Source organism: Eublepharis macularius, chromosome 7 (assembly GCF_028583425.1).
Source record: "Eublepharis macularius isolate TG4126 chromosome 7, MPM_Emac_v1.0, whole genome shotgun sequence".
NCBI lineage: Eukaryota > Metazoa > Chordata > Lepidosauria > Squamata > Eublepharidae > Eublepharis > Eublepharis macularius.
In genome coordinates this window covers 21,486,427-21,508,803 of record NC_072796.1, presented here as the reverse complement: position 1 = coordinate 21,508,803, position 22,377 = coordinate 21,486,427, and positions in this window count along the sequence as shown.

The following is a 22,377-nucleotide window of genomic DNA, read 5'->3' as shown; positions in this document are numbered from 1 at the left end:
GAAGAAGGTAAGGGCGAGTGTTTCAGTATAAAACCATAGAGAAAAAATGCCTGACATTTTGGACTACTTAAAATAGCATTCGACAAAAATAAACTGGATTTGGACTTTTAAAAATAATAGAAAGTATTAAATCAGTGCCATGGATTTAAGGAAAAGGGCGGACTCGTGGGAGTGAAGCAAAGCTAGCCCCACGATGTTGAAGAAAGAGTGGCAAGATATGATGGAGAACCTGGATAAAAAAGTTTCAGAGGGAAATAAAGAGCTTAAGGACATGATGCAAGAGATGGCGAAAGAACTAAAAGACTTTAAAGAGACACTTAAATCGGAAATGGCAGAACTGACAAAAGGCATGGATAAAATACAAAATGACCTACAAGCTACACAGCAGAGAGTCAACGTAGTAGAGGAAACGGTAGAAACCCTAGCAGATGTGCAAAAGACTGGAATGAGAGGGAGAATGGCCGTTGCAGAATGCAAACAGATGGAAAAGCAATTAAGCTTTCGTGCGATCCCAGAAGTAGAGGGAAAATCAGCCCAAGACCAGATTACAGAAATTTTGGCAGATTACCTGGGGAAAGAAGAGGAAGAAATTGCAGCTCTTTTGGACGTGGTGTACAGAATTAATTCCAGATTTGCAGCTCAGAGGAAACTACCAAGGGATATGATTGCACAATTTACGACTAGAAATACAAGAGAATTAATTGTGAGCAAACAGTTTCAGGATCCATTAGAAGTCGATGGAAAAGAGGTGAGAATTATGAAAGAGCTCCCCAGATTGGTGCTATTGGAGCGGAAGAAATATAGAGAACTGGTTCAGATGCTAAAGGAACTGAAAATCAGATACAGATGGGAAATACCAGAAGGACTGGCTTTTGAGTTTGGTGGAGTAAGAAAGAGCATCAGATCTGGCCATGAGATGGAGACTTTTATTAGGGAAAATGAAAAGGACTTACCAAAAAGTACAAGAAAGTGATCATGGAGTGTAAAATTATATCTTGGAATGTTAATGGACTAAATTCACCTTGCAAACATAAGGCTAATTTCCACTGGCTATCAAAACAAAAATGCAATATAGTTTGTCTGCAGGAGACACATATTAGAAAGCAAGATGAAAAATATTTGAAATTTGCTAAATTGGGAAAAGAATTTGTTGCCGCTTCTAAAAAGAAAAAGAGGGGAGTTGTATTGTATATAAAAGATGAATTGCAGCCCAGACTAGTTTTAAACGATGCAGAAGCCAGATATTTAGCAGTGGAAATTATTTGGAATTCTAAGAAGACATTGATGATTGGGATTTATGCACCTAATGGTGCAAAAGAAAATTTTTTTAAGGACTTAGAGAAACGATTAGATGAACTGTCCTATGATCACATAATTTTGGCGGGTGACTTCAATGGAGTTACAAACTTGGAAGAGGACAAGCAGTCCAAAGTTGCTCACAAAAAAAGAGGACTATTGCCAAAGGCGTTCTTTACGCTTAAGGAACAAGAAAGCCTAGAAGACGTGTGGAGGAGACAATACCCTAAAAATAGACAATACACATTTTACTCTGCAAGGCATTTTACACTATCAAGAATAGATATGATCTGGGCCTCTAAAGAATTGGCACTATGGACTAGAGATGTGGAGATAATGCCTAAGGTAGGCTCAGATCATAATCCAATTATGTGGAGATTTGGGAAAAATAATAAAAGAAAAGGATGGAGAATAAATGAGGACCTGTTACAAATAGAAGAAAATATTGCGTTGCTGCGAAGGGAGACCAAATTTTTTATACAATATAACCTGAATAAAGAAGTGCCGACTAATAAGGTATGGGATACATATAAAGCGGTGATAAGAAGCATACTAATGGACTTGAATGCAAGAAGCAGGAGGAAAAAGGAGGAAAAGAGATCTGAAATTTTGGACAAAATAAAAGCCAAAGAGATACAGCTTAAGAAAAGACCGGGGGGGAAGAAAATATATCAGGATATTAAAATTCTGCAGGAGCAATTGATGGCAATGGACAATAAAGAATTAGAGTGGAATTTAAAGAGGATGGATCAGAGGTTGTTTGAAGGCGCCAATAAGCCTGGGAAATATTTGGCATGGAAATTTTAAAAAAGGAAGGAGAAAAAAGTTATAAGGAAAATTCTAGAAGATGATAAGGTGTTTATGGACCAAGCTGCCATTAGTAGAGCCTTTTTCAAATTTTATGCAAAATTGTATCAAAAAAAAGAAGCAAGCATTCAATAGCAGAATATTTAGAGAAGATAAAAATTCCGACAATTACTGAAAAATGGAAAGAGAAATTAAACAAGGAAGTGACGGAAGAAGAAATAAAGGAAGCTATACAATCAACGAAAATAGGAAAGGCGCCAGGACCAGATGGACTAACGGCAAAGTTTTATAAAGTGATGGCCAGTGAACTGGCGCCCTTCCTGAAAGATGCAATCAATGGAGTAATGCAAGATCAAAGGATCCTTGACTCATGGAATGAAGCCAATATATCACTGATTCCGAAGGAGGGTCAAGACTTGACTAATGTTAAAAATTATAGACCAATCTCGTTGTTGAATAATGACTATAAAATATTTGCAAACGTGTTGGCAGAGAGGTTGAAAGGATGGATGTCGGAATTCATTGCTGAAGAACAGGCGGGATTTTTACCTAATAGACAAATTAAAGACAACTTGAGGACAGTAATAAACGCTATCGAATACTATGACAAGCACTGTGACAGAGAGGTTGGTTTTTTCTTCGTAGACGCAGAAAAAGCATTTGACAATCTGAACTGGGACTTTATGTTTGCTACCATGGAAAAGCTGCAAATGGGAGAAAAGTTCATACAAGCGGTTAAGGAAATTTACAGAGATCAACGTGCAGCAATTATAGTGAATGAGGACTTGACCAAAAAACTGAAAATCAGCAAAGGAACTAGACAAGGTTGCCCTTTGTCTCCACTGTTGTTTATTTTAATTTTGGAAATACTGATGATCCAAATACGTGAGGATGATACAATTTGAGGTATGAAAATAAAAGAGTTTTCCTACAAGGTCAGGGCTTTTGCGGATGATATAATGTTAATAGTAGAGGATCCAATTGAAAATATGCCAAAGGTAATAGAGAAAATAAAACTGTTTGGAGATCTGGCTGGATTTTTTGTGAATAAAAAGAAGTCAGAGATTTTATGTAAGAATATGACTAAACAGAAGCAGCAAGAGCTAATGGAGATAACAGACTGTGAGGTAACCAACAAAGTAAAATATCTTGGTATTGAACTGACTGCGAAAAACATAGACTTGTTCAAAAATAATTATGAGAAACTGTGGATACAAATAGAGAGAGATTTAATAAAATGGAACAAACTGAATTTATCATGGCTGGGAAGAATAGCGGCAGTAAAAATGAATGTTTTACCACGTGTGATGTTCTTGTTGCAAACTATTCCAATTATCCGAGACTCCAAACAATTCGATAAATGGCAAAGGAAAATTTCAGACTTTGTGTGGGCAGGCAAGAAACCACGAGTGAAAATGAAGGTTCTACAAGATGCGAAGGAAAGAGGTGGCTTGCAACTGCCCAATATAAGACTATATCACGAAGCAATATGTCTTGTATGGTTGAAAGACTGGATAACGCTAAAAAATCGCTGGCCCTGGAGGGACATAAAAAAATATTTGGATGGCATGCATACATGTGGTATGACAAAGTAAAAGCGGACTCTATGATTTTGCATCACTACATTCGGAGAAGCCTCTTCACGGTCTGGAAGAAATACAAGGTGTATATGGAAGATGGAGTTCCTTCATGGGTGGTTCCGTATGAAGTAATAGATCCGAGAACTGTTGATAATGAACAGCAATGCCTAACCTACAAGGAGATTACACAAATACAATATTCAAAGCTGAGAATAAAGACAGAAGAAGAATTGTCTCCTTGTTATGGATGGTTTCAGTACAGACAGATCAGAGATCTTTACAATGCGGACTGCCTGAGAGGAGGTATAAGACTGGAAAATTCGGAGCTGGAGGAAGTGATATTACAAGAAGGCAAGAAAGAAATATCTAGGATTTATAAATTACTTTTAAAATGGTTCACGGCGGATGAAACAGTAAAAGTCCAGATGGTGAAGTGGGCAATAAATTTTCATAAAGAAATAACAGTGGAGGCGTGGGAGCACCTATGGAAAAATACAGTGAAGATTTCAACTTGTACGAACATTAAAGAGAATGTGTACAAAATGATTTACAGATGGTATTTAACACCAAAGAAAATTGCACTAGGAAATACTAATATGTCAGACAAATGCTGGAAATGTAAAAAGCATGAAGGATCATTATACCATATGTGGTGGACATGTGAAGTAGCTAAGCAGTACTGGGGAGAAATAATTGAAGTAATTAATGAGATTTTACAAATTCAAATAAATAAGAACCCAGAATTGTTGCTACTGAACTTGGGAATGGAGGCAGTTCCAATGCAGTATAGAACATTGTTATTTTACATGACTGCAGCGGCAAGACTTTTGTATGCGCAGAAATGGAAGACGCAAGAAATACCAACTGTAGAAGACTGGATTTATAAATTGCTGTACATGGCGGAAATGGACAAAATGACAAGGAAACTTAAAGATCTTGACCTAGGACAATATATTGTTGATTAGGGGAAATTGAAACAATTTTTGGGGAAAAAATGGGATGTGAAAGGAGAACTGTGGCAGTTTGAGAATTTTTAAAGAACAATGTTGTAAAGGGAAGAGAGAAGGGATCTTACCATTTAGGGGGAATGTAACTATAATCTAAGCTAGTATAATACTTAGGGGAATTTTACTCAGAATATATGGGACAATGAGAATAGTTAAACAGATATATTAATGTGGTATATTATATACAATACATTATGATGGGTTAGTGGATCAGATTTTATACTATACTATGTTGTTGTGTTGTATTATGTTGTGTGCTGTGCTACATTGGTGGCATAGCATACAATATATGTTTTATAATATATACTATATTGATAGTATATCTGATAGAGTATATGTTTAAAAGAAATAGAATATGTTTAAAGTAAGAGATATTGTGATCCCTGCTATATATTATACTACATTGTGTTATGCTACATTGAGTGGTATATGATATACACCATATTGATAGTATATTTGATAGAGTTTATGTAAAAGAATTAGAATGTGCTTAGAGTAAGAGATATTATGATTTATAGGCGGTAGGATAATATAAATGAAATAGATTTAAGCAATAAGAAGGGTTAAGGGTTGGAAAGCTGTTGGAAGTCAATAGGGAGGGGGAGGAAAAGGGTGGGGGACAGAGGAGGAAAAATGGGATTATATGTGTTAAATTTGAAAATTCTTTTCTTTTTTCCACTCACCAATAAAATTTTATTTTTAAAAAAAGGAATTAACAAGGACTTAACTCCAGAAATTATACACTAAGAACGCTGGGGGAGAACACTTATGTATATGGTCTTTAGAAGTATTTATGTAAGGGTACTTGAACACATTCCAAATTAAGTTGTTTAATAGATATTTTTGTAATTGACTAAAACTGACATTGAAGATTATTTCTGAATGAGGTTACACTATAGCTTTAAGTGTCTCTGTTTCCCTTGAACTCAGACTGTTTGCATTACTAGCTTGTTCGATTGGGAGTGCCTCTCTTTTGTATCCTGCTCCTAATACCAGCTCGTTTAAGGTGGGGGGCAAGCATTGCCACCTGCTCTGCTCTTAATACCAGCTGGGTTAGGGCAGGGGTGGGCCTTGCCACCTGCTCCACTCCTAATACCAGCTGCCTGAAGGAGGTAGTAATTGCCACCTGCTCTAGTACTAATACCAACTGGGTTAAGTTAGTGGTGGACATTTCGACCTGTTCCACTCCTAATACCAGCTGGCTGAATGGGTGGCGGGCATTGCCTCCTCTCTGCTCCTAATATCAGCTGGGTTAAGGTAGGCATGGGCATTGCCACCTGCTCAGCACCTAATACCCGCTGGGTTAAGGCATGGGGAGGGCATTGCCACCTGCTCCGCTCCTATTCCCTGCCTGGGCTTTCCATCATGGCATGTTTTCTGGGGCGATATGGTGAGTTACCTGGGCTTTCCTCTGTGGCAGTGCCCTCTGTTGGTGCACCAGGGTATAAAGTGAGTTGTCTGAAACATGCTTACTCAATTATATAGCAAGACATGTAAGTCCTGCCCCATAGCTCTAATGGAATGCTGTAGTGTTGGCAAACTATAAGACCTACTTGGCTGCATTTTTATTACCTTTATAGGCTTTATGATCTCTGATCTTTATAGACTAAAGAAATTGATCTTGAAAGGAACCAAATACAGGATCTTTCACACTAACCATGTGGACTCTAATTGTGTCATTTCCAGGGTGGCAGGTTTAGGGGGCCATGGGCAGAGAGTGCTCAGGTGCCTTGCCTATGCCCACTCCTATACTCCACTTCTTGCCCCCCCACCCTGGTGCCCCCATCTGCCTGTGCATAGTTCTTCCTTTGCCTGCTTGCAAGCTCTTCTATCACCTGCAGTAATGGTTGCCCACACTGCCTGCATGCCCTTTCCCCAATGGTGCTAGGTGGTGGGTGCAGCTAGGAGTGCCACTGCTGTGGCCAACAGGAATGCTGATTCTTTGTGCACCACCCACATGCCCTTAGGCAGCATATGCAATTGGGAACAGAGGTGATAAAGCACTGATGATCAGGCACTGGAAGGGTGCAAGTGTAGGCATCAGAGGAGATATGTGAGCAGGGCTGGTGCCTGAGGCCGGAGGCAACTTCAAGGCTGTTGCTGCCCTCTCACACGTGCTCACACCCAGACTGCATAATGACGTCACTGTGTGTGACGCTGCAAGCTGGCCCCATTGGCGTTCAGTTGTCCTGTGCCGCCCCGGCTGCCTGCTGCTCCCGGCCCACAGCTGCGTGCAGGTGGCAGCATGGGACAACTGAGCAGAACGGCTGGGAAGCTGCCCACTCAGACTGCCCTGCACTTCCACTGCCAGCACGTGCTCCCAGCTGGGTACAGCAGCTGCGGGCCAGGTGTGGCAGGTAGCGGGGACAGCATGCGGGCAGCTTCCCAGCCCTTCCACTCAGCCGCCAGCACTGCCGCTGCCAGCTTAGTGGCATGTGCCCATGCCCCCGGCACCCCCTCCAGCGCCTCAGTGCTCGAGGCAGCTGCCGGACCCACCTCAATGGACACGCCAGCCCTGTGCATGAGCAGTGAGTCAGCAGCAATGGGCCCCACCAGAAGCTTGGGCCCTGGCAGCTGCCCTACCTTATCATGCTGACATCAGCCCTGCATGGTGGGATCAGGAAAAGATACAGAAGAAACACCAGCTAAGTGCTGTTCCAATGGCCTTGACAAACTTTTTTTCAACATTCTAGGTGAACAATTCAGGTTCAAAATCCCTCTATTTGGAGATGCTTTACTGTCTGAGGGACTGGAGCAAATACATTCTAATTTTCCCACACTTCTCAAATGTCCAGACAATAAAATGTGTTGAGGCTTATTAATTTTTGAATGGCTGAACTGTATTTTTTTCTTTTAAAAAATATTCTCCTTCATATTGATTTGGGTTTCCAAAGAGGCTACCCAACAGGTTTTCCAGCATTTTGAACAGAACCCGTTTGGAACATAGCTTGGACCACACTCTTACACCAAAACCTGCCAAGAAATGCTGTTTGCCAATATCATTCTACTACACTGACAGTGTTTAGGTTCAGATATGATGGTATTCAACACCCAAAAGGGTTCCTTCCCCAGGCCTTTGGACCAGTCAGCTTATGCAGTCTGGTTTTGTTAGCCCCTCTTTCCACAGATGTCTCAGGGTGTTGGCTGATCTAATTAAGTTGAAGCATCTGACCCACTCTAACCCTACCTACCCCTCAGCTATGGCCTCTTCAGGCCTCAGCCCCCTACACAAGCAATGTGAAGCAGATAAAAATGGAACTTTCCCCAGCCAACCTAAGAAGAATCCAAAAAAATCCTGTTTGGCCCCAAACACACCATCTAATCCCACAGTGCTTTATGAAGGGAGAGAAGGCCAGTTTTAGCCAGCAAATAGCCGGCTCAGATGCACAGGAAAGCAATAAATAACTTCACCATCACCCACCCCCTGACTGGCTCTCCAAAACTCAGCTACAGGACTGGCCTGCCCCAGTCATCTGCATTTGAAAATGGTGGTAATAGAAGCCAAAGGACTCCCATTGAGAAGCAGGGATAGTCTTTATAAGGCTTGAGTCTAGAAAATGGGTCCCCCAACTTTTTGAGCCTGTGGACACCTTTTGAAATCTGAACAGGGTGATCAGCATAACCATAAAATGGCTGCCACAGGAGGTGGACCGACACACATGGAGGAAGCTCGAGTGCTAGGGAGAAGAGGTGTAATTTTAAAATACTCTAGGAAGGAGGAGTGAGAGAGCATAAAACCAACAGCATGGTAGCAGCTATCACTAAAATGTTATTTTAATTTGCCCACCCAATTGGATTTTCAGTATCTAAAGAAAAGCCGTGCAAAGTAAGTGCTCCACTAGGCCCTACTCATTTTCTAAAAACACTCAGTGGGCACCAGAAAAGGTGTCATAAGCTCCATGGTGTCTACGGGCTCCATATTGAAGATCTCTTCCCTATAAGTGGATCATACCATATGCTGTGAGAGATGGATGTCCATGGAATATCTGGGCAACATTGTCATCATTTAGGTCCTTGGAAAGAAATCCACGGAAAAGGCTTCCGAGACTCTAGCAACTTTAATCATTTACCTGAACCTTGGCGGTTGCAGTACAGTTTTTGATCACGAAAGGGGTCACATAACATGTCCCCCACATCAGAAATACATTGATCATTTACGTTCCTCACACAGCTACATCTAGATCAAATCATCACTGGGTACATGCTAAGACCTAGAACCCTCAGGGAAGACCTGGAAACTTGTGAGGCCTTTCAACTCCATTTTTTCTGAGTATTGTAACCAAGTGCCTGAAAAGAGCCTGAAACCCCACCTCTGTACTGGCACAAAAATCCAATTAAATCTGGGGTTTGTCAACAATTCTGGTTACACACAAACCTGCATTTTCAAATCAGGATGAATAATCAGATTGGAATAATTAAAAAACTCAAAGGAGACAGAACTTCATACTGTTGCTGAAAGTCTTCAGCAATTACGCAGATTTCTGTATTATCACTTGCTGAAAATTGCATGTGAAATATCTTACACAGTTTTGTGCCAGAGCATAATGATTATGCAGCTAAAATGCATAAGTTTAGAAGAAAAGGTAAAGTAAGGAGAAAAGGATCAATCATAACTTATGTCAGTCCTGCCTCTCAAACTAATGCTATTGCCGATGTCATGTGCGGTTATGTGCCATCAAGTCACTTCTGACCTATTGGTGACCCTATAAATGAAAGACCTCCAAAATGTCCTATCATTAACAGAGATGCTCGGATCTTGCAAATTGGAGGACGTGGCTTCTTTTATTGAGTCAAGCCATCTGGTTTTAGATCTTCCTCTTTTCCTACTACCTTCCACTTTTCCTAGTATTATTGATTGTTCCAAAGAATCTTGTCTTCTCATGATGTGACCAAAGTACAATAGCCTTCGTTTTGTCATTTTCGCTTCTAGGTAGGATTCAGGTTTGATTTAATCTAGTATTCACTTATTTGTCTTTTTGGCTGTCCATGGAATCCGCAAAACTCTCCTCCAGCACCACATTTCAAATGAATCAATTTTCTTCCTGTCAGCTTTCTTCACTATCCAACTTTCACATCCATACATAGTAATGGGGAATACCATAGTTCGCATTATCTTGATCTTGGTTCCCAGAGAGACATCTTTATCTTTAAGGATCTTCTCTAGCTTCCTCACAGCAGCTCTTCCAAGTCTCAATCTTCTTCTGATTTCTTCATTGCAGTCTCCTTTTTGGTTGATGATTGAGCCGAAGAATAGAAAATCTAAAAGTTTTACTGGCAGAGAACTAGGAGATTCTCCTAATTTTGTTGTAGAGCCAATAGCGGCTGCTCTTTTTCAAGGAGAAAATACTGCTGTTGCCTGTGTCTTGTCCAGTTGAGGAACTAATCTACTTGGCAACAGGCCACAGCTCAGTGGTAAAGCATCTGTTTTGCATTAGAATGTCCCAGGTTGGATTCCAAGCATCTCCAGTTGAAAGGATCATGTAGTACGTCATGTGAAAGATCTCTGTTGGAGACCCCACAGAGTCAATGCCAGTCAGAGTTCACAATACTTACCTTGATAGAACAGTGGCATGATTCAGTATAAAGCAGCTTCATGTGTTTGTGTGCTTGGAGACACAAAGCTGTACCTACATGTGGTTGGATATTGTGGTGTTGCTTGTCCACAAAGGAAAATCCAGTTATGAATAACTGCTGTAGCCCATCAATAATGCAATATCCAACAATTTTTCTGACCAGGGTGAGCCAAGAAACTGGATCCCTGAGAAAGCAGGCACTAGAGATAGGCATGAACTGAAAACACCACGAACCATGTGGTTCGTGGTTCATCAAATTTCACAAACCACGAACTTTCATGAACCTGCCCCTGGTTCGTGAACCAGTTCATTTGGTTCATGAAAATGGCACATCCAGGTCAGAAAAATCATCATTTCCAGGTCAGCAGAAGGTCACTTCCAGGTCAGCAGATGGTCACTTCTGAGCCAGCAGAAGGTCTGCAGGAAGTCCATCCCCTGTTGCCTAGGAAACTGATTGATTGGCATCAGGCTGTCTGCAGTGACAAACCAAAAAACAAAACAAATTAACCAGCCTAAAAGTTCATGGCAGTTCGTCAGAAATGGAATCTGACGAACCTTGGTTCACAAACCACAAACCGGCCTGGTTCGTGCTTAATTTTAGTTTGTATTTCGGTTTGTGCCCATCTGTAGCAGGCACACCATGCATTTCCTTGAAGTGGCCAAGAACCTGTTGGCATATTTTCAGCTAACCAACATATGGGCATTTGAGAAACTCAGCCAATCCATTCAGATAGCTCAGCTACCCAGGCAGGGACTCTCTGCAGTTACCTCTTGACTTAAGATGATTTACATTGGGGTAATATTGCCTATTACTAAATCTTTTTTTAACTGACCAACTCTCGTCCATGTGTGCAAGCAGAACTGTTTTCCTTCAAGCAAGGTTTTGGTCCAGGTGCAGGTAGAGAAGACCAGGTTACTCTTGTCTGAATAACCAGTATGGTGTAGTTGTTAGAGTGTGGAACTAGGAGCTGGAAGACCAGGTTTGAATCCCTCCTCTGCCATGGAAGCTTGATGGGTGACTCTAATCTATTTCATGGGGTGGTCATAGGCATAACATGGAGGAGAGGAGAATGACATTAGCTGCTCTGGATTCCCACTGGGCAGAAAGGTAGTGTTGCTATAACCATATTTGGGCATCCGGGACTTCTTGAATACAAGCTAATAAAACTCTCGCCTCCATCTTTGGAGGGTCAGACTTTGTATCCAGATCCTGTCGTTACTACAGGTAGAGTATAAATGAATCAAAATAAATAAATAAAATGCATGTATCTGACTCAGCACAATAAACAATGCCAAAGTACCATAGGCCACCTGAGCCACCTATCCATCCAAAGCAAACATCTGATTTCCTTATGCATGCTGAATCCGGTTCACCCTGTACTGTTCACTCAGATAAAGAAAAAATAGTCTGCAATAAATTGTTCATGAATTTCCACCTCGTAGTTAGCTAGGTACACACTGAAGAAATAGAACATATTCTTTCTCTGGTTTAGCCAGGCTGAAATACCATGAGCGAAATCTTTTGTTTGCATTGGCGCTTTCAATCCATTCTAGTTTTCTTGCACGTCATAACTTTAAAAAAACGTAATTCGTTTTTTTAAAAAAAAATAAAGCATATTCATTTGTATTTAATTGCAGCAGGCCGCACCTTTCTTGCTGCTAAGGCATTAATGGGAAGGAAGTAATTTCAAAATGTGCCGAGAGCTCTTTTTGCAGCTCCAACGGGAACTTGTTGCCATGGCAACTGGCATATCACCCTCTATTTGTTCCAAATAAATGACATATCAGAGTGCAGCCATAATATCGCTGAAATTCTGTTTCCACTAAGGGATGAAAACTGACTATGTACCTTAGATTTAAGATGGAGATAACATAATCTGATATTAAGAGATAATCTCAAATTGGTACCTAGATATTTGAGAATTATAAACTGTAGTGCATTTACTGTCAAGCGTATGCTGCCATTCACAGTGACCTTGGTTCCCCGTTTCATAATTTACCCTGGGGTGAGAAAGAATGAGCATGGGGCTTATTCCCCTAATCACTTTACATCATAAAGGATATTTGTTTCATGAGCCCAGGCAGCATCTCTGATTCAGTGTCACTTCAGAACGACACAGTGGCTCGCTTACGCAATTATCAGTCTGGAACACATTTGCCCCTTCAAAACACTAACCAAGCCAATCTGTTAGAACAGAGGCATGCACGTTCAGCCATGCTTCTGTAGCAAATATGAAAGGGATTCATAAGCATGTCCATTTGGGGTTCTTTGGGGGTTTTCCTACATTTGAGAAGTTCACATTCTTCCTGCCCAAATCCTTTTTAAGAGTTCAGATATTTCACCAAATTTTAGGCAACGAAAACATGCTTGGCATTTTAGCATGCAATGCTTTTTCAGGAATTAGAGATGCCCAAAGCTGTACCTTTTTGCTGCTTCTGCGTTTCTTTAATATTCTGTGCTTTGTGGCTCATGGATCATTTTTTCCAAAAATCTAAATTTAGGTGATTCTTCTGAATTAGTATGGCATTTGTATCATGTGGGTTTTTTTATTTAAAAAATGATACAAATTCCCTTAATATATTTTTTTCAAAAAAGGTCCTATAAGTAAAGTGTTTTTTTAAAAGTTCTTCAAGTTTCCAGAGTTGTGAATGGACTCGTATTATCTTGTACTGGTTTGATTTCTTTTCCTATGGCAAACTAGAAAGAGGAATGATAATCTCTCCTTTGAAAATCAATGGGGCTGAAAAAGATCCTTCCTCTCTTCTAGGGTAGATGCCAGCAGAAGCTGTTGTAACTGTTGGCTTTCTCTTCCCATCCAGAATAAAACTTTGTGAACTGTTCTTTTCTTAGAAATCAACCTCTCTCTTTTCAGGCACCAAGCCTTTGAAAGAATAATTTGGGCTGGTTGCTGCATCATGTACAGATACTCTTCCGTCAGCTGCAAGGGATCATATCCTCCAAGCAACCATGGTTACTTAACAGAACCATCAGAGCCTCTTTCTAAACGTTTAGTACCTATTGAATAAACATACAGTTGGCAACCTCCTAGTGTGCAACCAAGTTCATCAACAACGCTACCGATGTTCTATCTGGGAACCCATTGTGGATGTTGATTGTGGAGAAAGGAATACACTGGAAGGCCAGACGTCTTCCAGAGATGCTTGGTGAGGAGGTCTGTTGGCCCCTGATGCAGTTTGGAAACGAGCGTTGTTGATGACCGGTTCCTTGTTAGGTCTCGGTCCTGCAGAGTGATCCACCACCTTGTTCCACCACCTTGCTTATGAAAAGCAAGAAGAAGACTTTGACTCAAGAAATTAATTTCAACAGGAACAAGGGGTCCTCACGGTTCATCTTTCTCATCTCTGATATGAACTTGGTTGCACCACGGTTTAATATTGATTGTCAATTGGCCACCTCTAAGCCGTATATTGTACTGTTATTCTTTTTGACTGTATTTATATAGATATTTATAAGACTATATTGCACTGTGCCACTTTACTACACTAAAATTCTTTATATTCTTTATATCATTGTTTACTGGCTATATCCCTTAGTCGTGGGTTGTCCACTTCTGTTGCTCGTTTTATACTAAGGGAACTTCTCTTTGTTCTGGTATTAGCAGTGGAACAGGTGGCAAGGCCTGCCAGCCACCTTAACCCAGCTGGTATTAGGAGCAGAGCAGGTGGCAATGCCCACCCCCACCATAACCCAGCTGGTATTAGGAGCGGAGCAGGTGGCAATGCCTGCCTCCCTTCAGAGAGCTGGGATCAGGAGCAGAGCAGGTGGCACCCCCTTAACCCAGCTGATATAGGAGCAGAGCAGGTGGCAATGCCCCCCCCTTCATGTAGCTGGGATCAGGAGCAGAGCAGGTAAATCTTTATTATTATTATTATTATTATTATTATTATTATTATTATTATTTTGATTTATAAACCGCCCATCCTCAGGAGCTCGGGTCGGTGAACAACAGCTAAAATCAATAAAAACAAGAAAACAATAATTCTAAAATCAACATCCAATAAACAATAATAAAAAAATTAACCAAATACATTAAGGTGCAATGGTGGGGAGAACCCCCCCCATAGGTGGGAGGCCAACATGGCACCGCCCCCTTCAACCACCGAATGCCTGGTGGAACAGTTCTGTCTTACAGGCCCAGCAGAATGAAATATGTCCCACTGGGCCTGAGTCTCCATTGACAGAGTGTTCCACTAGGCTGGGGCCAGGACTGAAAAGGCCCTGGCCCTGGCTGAAGTGAGGCAGGCTTCCTTAGGGCCCTGGACCACCAGTAAACATTTATCCACTGATCAAAGCGGTCTCCGGGGAACATACAGGGAGAGGCAGTTCTGAAGATATGCCAGTCCCAACTCGCTCAGGGCTTTAAAGGCAAGAACCAACACCTTGAACCTGATTCGGAATTCAACCAGAAGCCAGTGCAGCTGGTGCAGGACAGGTGTCATATGTGACTGGTAAGATATACCAGTCAGGACCTGCACTGCCACATTCTGGACCAGTTGTAGTTTCCGGATCAGGCCCAGGGGTAGCCCAGTGTAGAGTGAGTTACAGTAACCTAGCCTGGAGGTGAGCGTTGCATGGGTCACTGTAGCCAGGTCCTGGGGCGTCAGGTAAGGGGCAAGTTGCCTGATCTGATGAAGATGGAAAAATGCAGACTTGGCAACTGCCATGACCTGGGCCTCCATCGACAGGGAGGCATCCAGGAGCATGCCCAGACTCTTCACCACTGGCAAAGTTGTCAGTGGTGTCCCATCCAGGGCAGGGAGCCCTGGATGGAAGGGAGGGCTGTGGTGTATCATCCAGGGCAGGGAGCCCTGGATGGGCATATGCCCACTCTCTGCCTCAACCCAGCCAGTATTAGGAGTGGAGCAAGTGGCAATGCTCACCTCCCGCCTTAACACAGCCGGTAATAGGAGCAGAGCAGGTGGCAATGCCCACCCCCACCTTAACCCAGATGGGATCAGGAGTGGAGCAGGTGCCAATGCCCACCCAGTGCCTTCACCTGTGTGGGTTTAGACACAGAGCAGGAGGCAATTCCATTCTTCCATTCATCCAGATGGGATAAGAAGTGGAGCAGGTGGAAATCCCTGCCCCCTTCAACCTACTGGAATAAGGCACAGAACAGGCGGCAATGCCCACTCAATCTTCACCCTGTCTCAATCAGGAGCCAAGCAGGCAGCAACCTCTTTCCCCCGTCAACCTGCTGGAATCAGCAGCAGAGAAGGTGGCAATGCCTGCACCCCCTTCACCTAGTTGGGATCAGGAGCAGAGCACGTAGCAAAGTCTACTGCCCACCTTCACCTGTCTGGATCAGACAAGGAGCAGAAGGTAGCGCTCTCTCCTCCCTTCACCCAGCAAGGAACAGATGGCAATGCCCACCCACCCTTCACCCAGCTGGGATCAGGCTTGGAGCAGGCAGCAATGCCTGTCACCCTTCACCCAGCTGTTACCAGGTGCAGAGCAGAAGGCAATGCCCATTTTCCCTTCACCCAGCTGGGATCAGGAGTGGAGCAGTTGGCAATGCTGGCCCCCTTTACCCAGCCTGTATCAGATGTGCAGCAGGCAGCACAGCCCACCACCCCTTCACGTTGCTGAGATCAGGTGTGGAGCAGGTGGCAATGCCCACCCCACTCCTTCACTGGCCAGGATCAGTGTCCGAGGAGGAGGGAATGCCTGCCTGCCCACTCTCCCCTTTCTAGAGCCCGTTGTATTTTTTCCCACAGTGGGCTTTGTTTCTAGTGGTATGTATATTTGTAGATCTTAAAGTGACTATCCTAAAAGTGAATTTCAAAAATAGTACACAGCAGGAGATCAGTGAGATAGTAGTATAACCGCTTGCCAACTTCCACCTTAACTTACATTTGGCCCAGCCCAGGGGTGTTTTTAGGGGGTCTCCATGGGTACCTGGGTCTCCTTAAATTTGTGGCGTGCTCCTGCCTAAATCCCCCATAGCCCTGCCTCCCTTGATGGTGGGAATGGAAGCCCCTCCTTGTGGTGTTATAGGCTCCTCCTTATGATGTCACTGGTCCCTGGTTCTTTTAAGGACCTGATATAGCAATGCTTCGGTCCAGCCCCACCCCCCAACCCCAAAGTGGAAAATCTACACCCCTGCCAACACAGTACCATACCCCGCAACAGGCCCAGATGCCAACTCTGCCCTCATATCTACCCAGAAAATACAATGCCGTCATCCACACTATCTCTGGCTCTTACAGCTGTTCATCCTCCAACGTGATATATGCCCTCATGTGCCAACAATGTCCATCTGCTCTTACTTTGGACAAACCAGCCAACCTCTGCAGAAAAGAATAAATGGACACAAATCTGACATTAAAAATGGCAACATCCAGAAACCAATGGGAGAACACTTCAGTCTACCAGGACATTCCATCAAGGACTTAAAGGTCACCATCGTTCAATAGAAACCTTTCAAAAACAAAATCCAACAGGAAGCTGCTAAATTGGAATTCATATGTAAATTTGACTCAGTCAGACTTGGATTGAATACAGACTATGAATGGTTATCTCATTATCAGAAGTAACTGCCGTTCAGGCATTCTATTCAGACTCAGCTATGGAGGGGTCACACCCAGCCTGGATTGTTCACTCCACCGCTTTCATGACTTTTGCAACTGATTTGCATCTACTCCCTCCTCCCCTCACCACCTATATATATCTGGCCAGTTTCTTCATACCCTCCATGCATCTGACGAAGAGAACTGTGATTTTCGAAAGTTTATGCTACAATAACGTTGGTTAGTCTTAAAGGTGCTACTGGACTCTTTGCTATTTTGCTTAAGAAAGACACCAATGCTGAGGAAAGAGGAGGAGATGCCCAAGCCAACATCAGCAGGCAACTCAGAGTTAGCAAAGCCCACCTTGAAGCTAATGGAGCCATAGGAGACACAGAAGAGACGGCAGGACAAAACGCACCCACTCCTTCACAGCACCTGAGCAACACTGAACTTAGCCAGTGGGTAATCCAGCAATTACGTTCATGGGTAGGAAGGGAGACAGTCTGCCCTAGGCTTCATTTTTGTAACTGAGGGAGAGGTGTACCCCCCAAACCTACTGACTGTTCACAATTGGCTACCTCAGAAACCAGCATGGGTCCAGACTCATTGCCCAAGGAAATCCACAGAGCTGGCTTCTCTGTAGTGGAGTGGAACCCCTTGTGCACATCAAGAAGCAGGAGGGGAAAGTGGTTCCAACTTTTAGACTGGATGAAGGGAATTTCCTAGTTGTTTATTCATCCTTCCTCCCCCCACCATGGATTCTCACAGGTCCTCAACTTATATAAAATATTTACAACAATGATCTATAATGGTACAATGAAACAATGCCAACCCCCCCCCTCTCTAATGCATAAATATTTGGACACATCCTCATGGACTCTATGTGATTCATAGTAAGGCAGATACCTTTCCCCCTATTTGTTGAAGGAAATGCACACTGCATGTGCCTAGGGGCACAGTCATGTAGCTCAGGGTTTAGCCCTAGTATTAAAAACAAACCTTGCAGTTGAGTTGTGGAGAACTCTGGTATAAACTAACTCTGCATGAAGTCCAAACAATATGATTATATGAGTACATAGCTAAGAAAGACTGTGTCTATTTCTCTGATAGTGCATTTGTAAGCAAAGTTACACGCTTCTCAGTGCATTGACTTCAACGGACTTAGAAGGACGTTAACTCTGCTTAGGATCGCACTATAAATGAATGAAATAATAGGGAGTTTTTGAACATCTGTGATCATATAGTTTGTTAGGACTTGTCTTATTTTTACAAGAGAGCAATGATCATAAAGTTACTGAAACTTGCAATATTGTTTTGCTTTTATTCCTTTTTGGCTCCTGCAGGTACACCTGCTTCTCACCAGCTGCGCTGAGTAATGGCAATTGCCTTCCGCTCCAGAATAACTGTTTGGTGCAACCAATTTTCATGCTTCTGGGATTCCAAGATAGAACAATGTTAAGTGCATGAAGCAAAAAAATCATGGATCACACCCACATTTCCCATGATCTCCTGAAGGACCACAGTGAACAACAGTGATGTAAAGATCAGAAATCAATAAATACATTGTTTCATGTTGTTCTGTATAACAATACCACTCTTGAATCTATAAAAACATGGATAAATATAATGGACTGCATCCAGCCATTTTTTTCACTAAATCTTGCCTAATTCCCTTCCAGGCTACATCCCATATGTTTTTTTCTTGATGCTGGCTCCATGATTCCCAAATTAACCTTTTTGAGAGTCAAAGAAGACTCCTTACAGCTGAACACAGCAGCTATTAAAAAATTAATATTAAAAATATTAAAAAATAAGGCCGAGCCCATTTGGGTTCAGAATAATAATAACAACATTCAATTTATATACCGCCCTTCAGGACAACTTAATGCCCACTAAGAGCGGTTTACAAAGTATGCCATTATTATCCCCACAAAAAAAAAATCACTGTGAGGTGGGTGGGGCTGAGAGAGCTCCAGAGAGCTGTAACTGAGCCCAAGGTCACCCAGCTGGCTTCAAGTGGAGGAGTGAGGAATCAAACCTGGCTCTCCAGATCAGAGTCCCGCGCTCTTAACCACTACACCAAACTGGCTCTCTGAGGTGGGAGTAAGGGCTCCTGCCTCCCTTTGAACCATTTTCCATACCAAAACAGCACTGGGGGGAAGATTATTTTCCTGTTTTGCTGCTCCAGGCAGAGTATTCTAAGCGCATAAGAATCCAGACCCAACTGTTTTTAAAACTGAGCATCCAGTTTGGCTCTTAAATCCTCCTTCCCATTCTCCACGGTCCTGATCTAAACCAATCCTTCACGGACCAGAAATTGAAGTGTAAATAATGCCGGGTGCTCCATTTATGGAACTCCATTTATGGAACTCACACTATCTTGTCTGGTTTAACCTTCAGAGTCTGCCTTCATCCACAATCCAAGGATAATAATCCTCACTTTATTGTTGTTACAATGTAGTGTACATGAAGTGCTTTCAACACTGCGAAGTGTGTAGCATTGTGCTGTTAATCATAAGAACATCCAACATTTTAAAAGTTAAATGCTTTGTTTGAATATTTTTTTTCATCCAAAGTCAGAGAATTCATGCTGTCCGTTTAAGGGCTTCTTTGAGATAGCAAAAGGATTTTTATTATCTGTTTAATGAAATATACTAATAACAAACATCTGTAGGTTCCCATGGTACATAACAAAGAACACAATCCAATTGCAAAAATCCAGTGATATAAAGCATGTTGCCATAACAACTCAAATAATTACATCCTAATTAATGTCTAGAACTTTAAAATATATCCAAAACAAGTAAACTCATTTACCCTCTTAATTAAAGTCATTCATTTTTAGTGTGTGTGTGTGTGTGTGTGTGTGTGTGTGTGTGTGTGTGTGTGTGTGTGTGTCTCCTTCTTTGTTCTTTGGTGTGAGTTATGCAGAACATGGGGTTTTTATTTTTATAAATCTCATTATTTTGGTTATTGGGCTAGTTAGGACTCATCTCTTGGTGTTCTGACACATGAGGATGATTATTTTCTCTCTGCGCTTGGTGCCATCTGTAGAGTGCTGCTAATCATGTTATGTGAAATATGACTACTCAACTGTGTTCCAATGGAAAAGAGCAGCAAAAGTGGATGCTTTTAGGAACATGTTAAAGGGAGGCAAGCCCATTCGAGGAGCTTGCAGTTGACTGCAACCACATCAATTATTTCAGCATTTCTCAAAGATGTTTAGACCTGTCCCAGGCTTGCTTGACAAATCCCAGGCACCAGGTTGCCATGGTATCGAATATTTTCAGTGGTAATTTTATCATCTTTCAGCAAATCTCAGGGGAAGTAAGAAAGGTCCACCAGTGGCTACTAGCCATGGTGTCTAAAGGGAACCTCCATAGTGGAAGACACAGTGGAGAGCCAGTTTGGTGTAGTGGTTAAGAGAACGGGACTCTAATCTGGAGAACTGGGTTTGATTCCCCACTCCTCCACTTGGAGTCAACTTTGGGTCAGTCACAGCTCTTCCAGAGTTCTCTCAGCCCCATCCACCTCACAGGGTGTTTGCTTGTTGTGGGGATAATAATGGCATACTTTGTAAACCGTTCTGAGTGGATGTTAAGTCACCCTGAAGGGTAGTATATAAATTGAATGTTGTTGCTGCTGTTGCTGCTGTTGCTGCTGCTGCTGCTGCTGTTGTTGTTGTTGTTGTTACAGCAGACCTCTGAACACCAGTGCTAACAGGCAACATCAAGAGAAGGCCTTGGCCTTTATACCCTTTGCCTTTCAGAACAAATGGACAGCCTCTGGATGAAACAGGATGCTAGACTAGATGGATCACTGGTCTTATCAAGCAGGGCTTTAACTACAAAGTTTATTTTATCATTTTGCATTAGACTGTTTTGTTGTATGATGCAAAAAAAAAAAACCCTATGCATGGTGCGCATATATACCAGAACCAGAAGAAATTTTTACACCATTCAATGGTGGCCAATTAATTCATACCGTAATCCACTACTTTCTATACTGGCTTCAATGTTCAATTCAATGGAGCTTTTTTAAGCAATATGAGAATTTTCAGAAATTGTGGAGAAGTTAAACTAGGGTTAGAGGATGCAGTGGTGACCACCAGGATTATCCCTATGTTTATTTATATGCTACAAAGGGTGATGGACAAATTAAGGAATAAAATTGGGATCCAATATGGCAACTGTCCAATAGCACGCATTCCTGTGTGCTCTCATAGCTACTCCGCATTCTGGGCCTAACGGCCAGGCAGGTTTCACAAAACAACTTCAGCCTATCTCTTGACTATTAAGAGATGCTCCAGCTGTTGTGTGAGAGGGAGATAAGAGGACTTTGGGCCCTTTTTAATTAGAGACTCCAAGATCTTCTGTCTTCTAAGAACACAAACACTATCAAGCAGATGCGGAGAGAAGCTAGCCAGGAGCTAGTAAGTTGACCTCTGGAATATTTGTTTATATTTTCGTTGGAACTTACTTAGACTGTGTATAGACTCTTCTTCCTTCTTCTAAAAAAAACCCTGATAAAAAATTATGAGCAAAAATTATAAGAGGAAGGAATAAAATTAATATTTGCAAAGTTCAAGGAATCCCAGGGCTCAAAACCATATGAGTACTGGATCTGAGCTCCTCTCACTTTTTCAGATCCTCTGGATAACAGGGACAGAAATATGTTGTATGCTGTGTGCTATACAACAATACCAACACATAGTCACACATTAGAAAGAGAAGGGCCTTTGAATATTAATTTCTCAGACAAAGCTACATGCAAATGCCCTTGTACAGCTGGAGCAGTAATATATTTGTGTTAAGCATAGATGTGGAAAAACAGCTAAAGCCCTGTTCCCAAATATATACAATGACTGTAAATAATAGTTCTGCATACAGAGAATAATGTTTAATATTAAGGAATTGAAAAGTTACAAGGTAAAGGTGAGGTGATTTTATTTCTATCAAAGAAGCAAAGCTACAACATATTTAGATTTCTGGGAAGACTGCCAAGAAGTGTGTGTCAAGTGACTTCTGTCAAGGGAGTGACTTTTTCTCTGAGGTTTTCAGCGACTCTTTCATATTTAGATGGATTTAAAATGTGTCACCTCTGATTGTTCAGGAAAAGGCAATTTGACCATCTGAATTCTGGTAGGACTAGCCATAGTGACTGACACTTTGCCTAGATACAGTAATACTAAAACAGAAGGTAGGTGTATCTGCATAGCAAATGTTCAGTTAAGTATTTATATCATCCACTTACGGTCTCAATGTCTGTCTAACCCATGCCTACTATAAAGCAGGCTACCATGGTATAAATAAGGTTTTATCTTGAGGACAAATGGAGGCGATTCAGAAGGACCAAGGAGGCACATGTAAGTCCATTAAGAGGCAGCTGCTTCTACCTGATAACTGCCCAATATTTTTGTTACTTGAGCTCCCACCCCCTGTGAGCCATTTTGTGGTGATGACCACTAGCCTTTCTCAGAATTCCAAAAATACCCCCAGATCACCAAGACCCTCCTTTGCAGCCTGTGACTAATCAGCATTATAATTCCTTTATATAAGAGAAAAGGTACAGGATGTAACACCC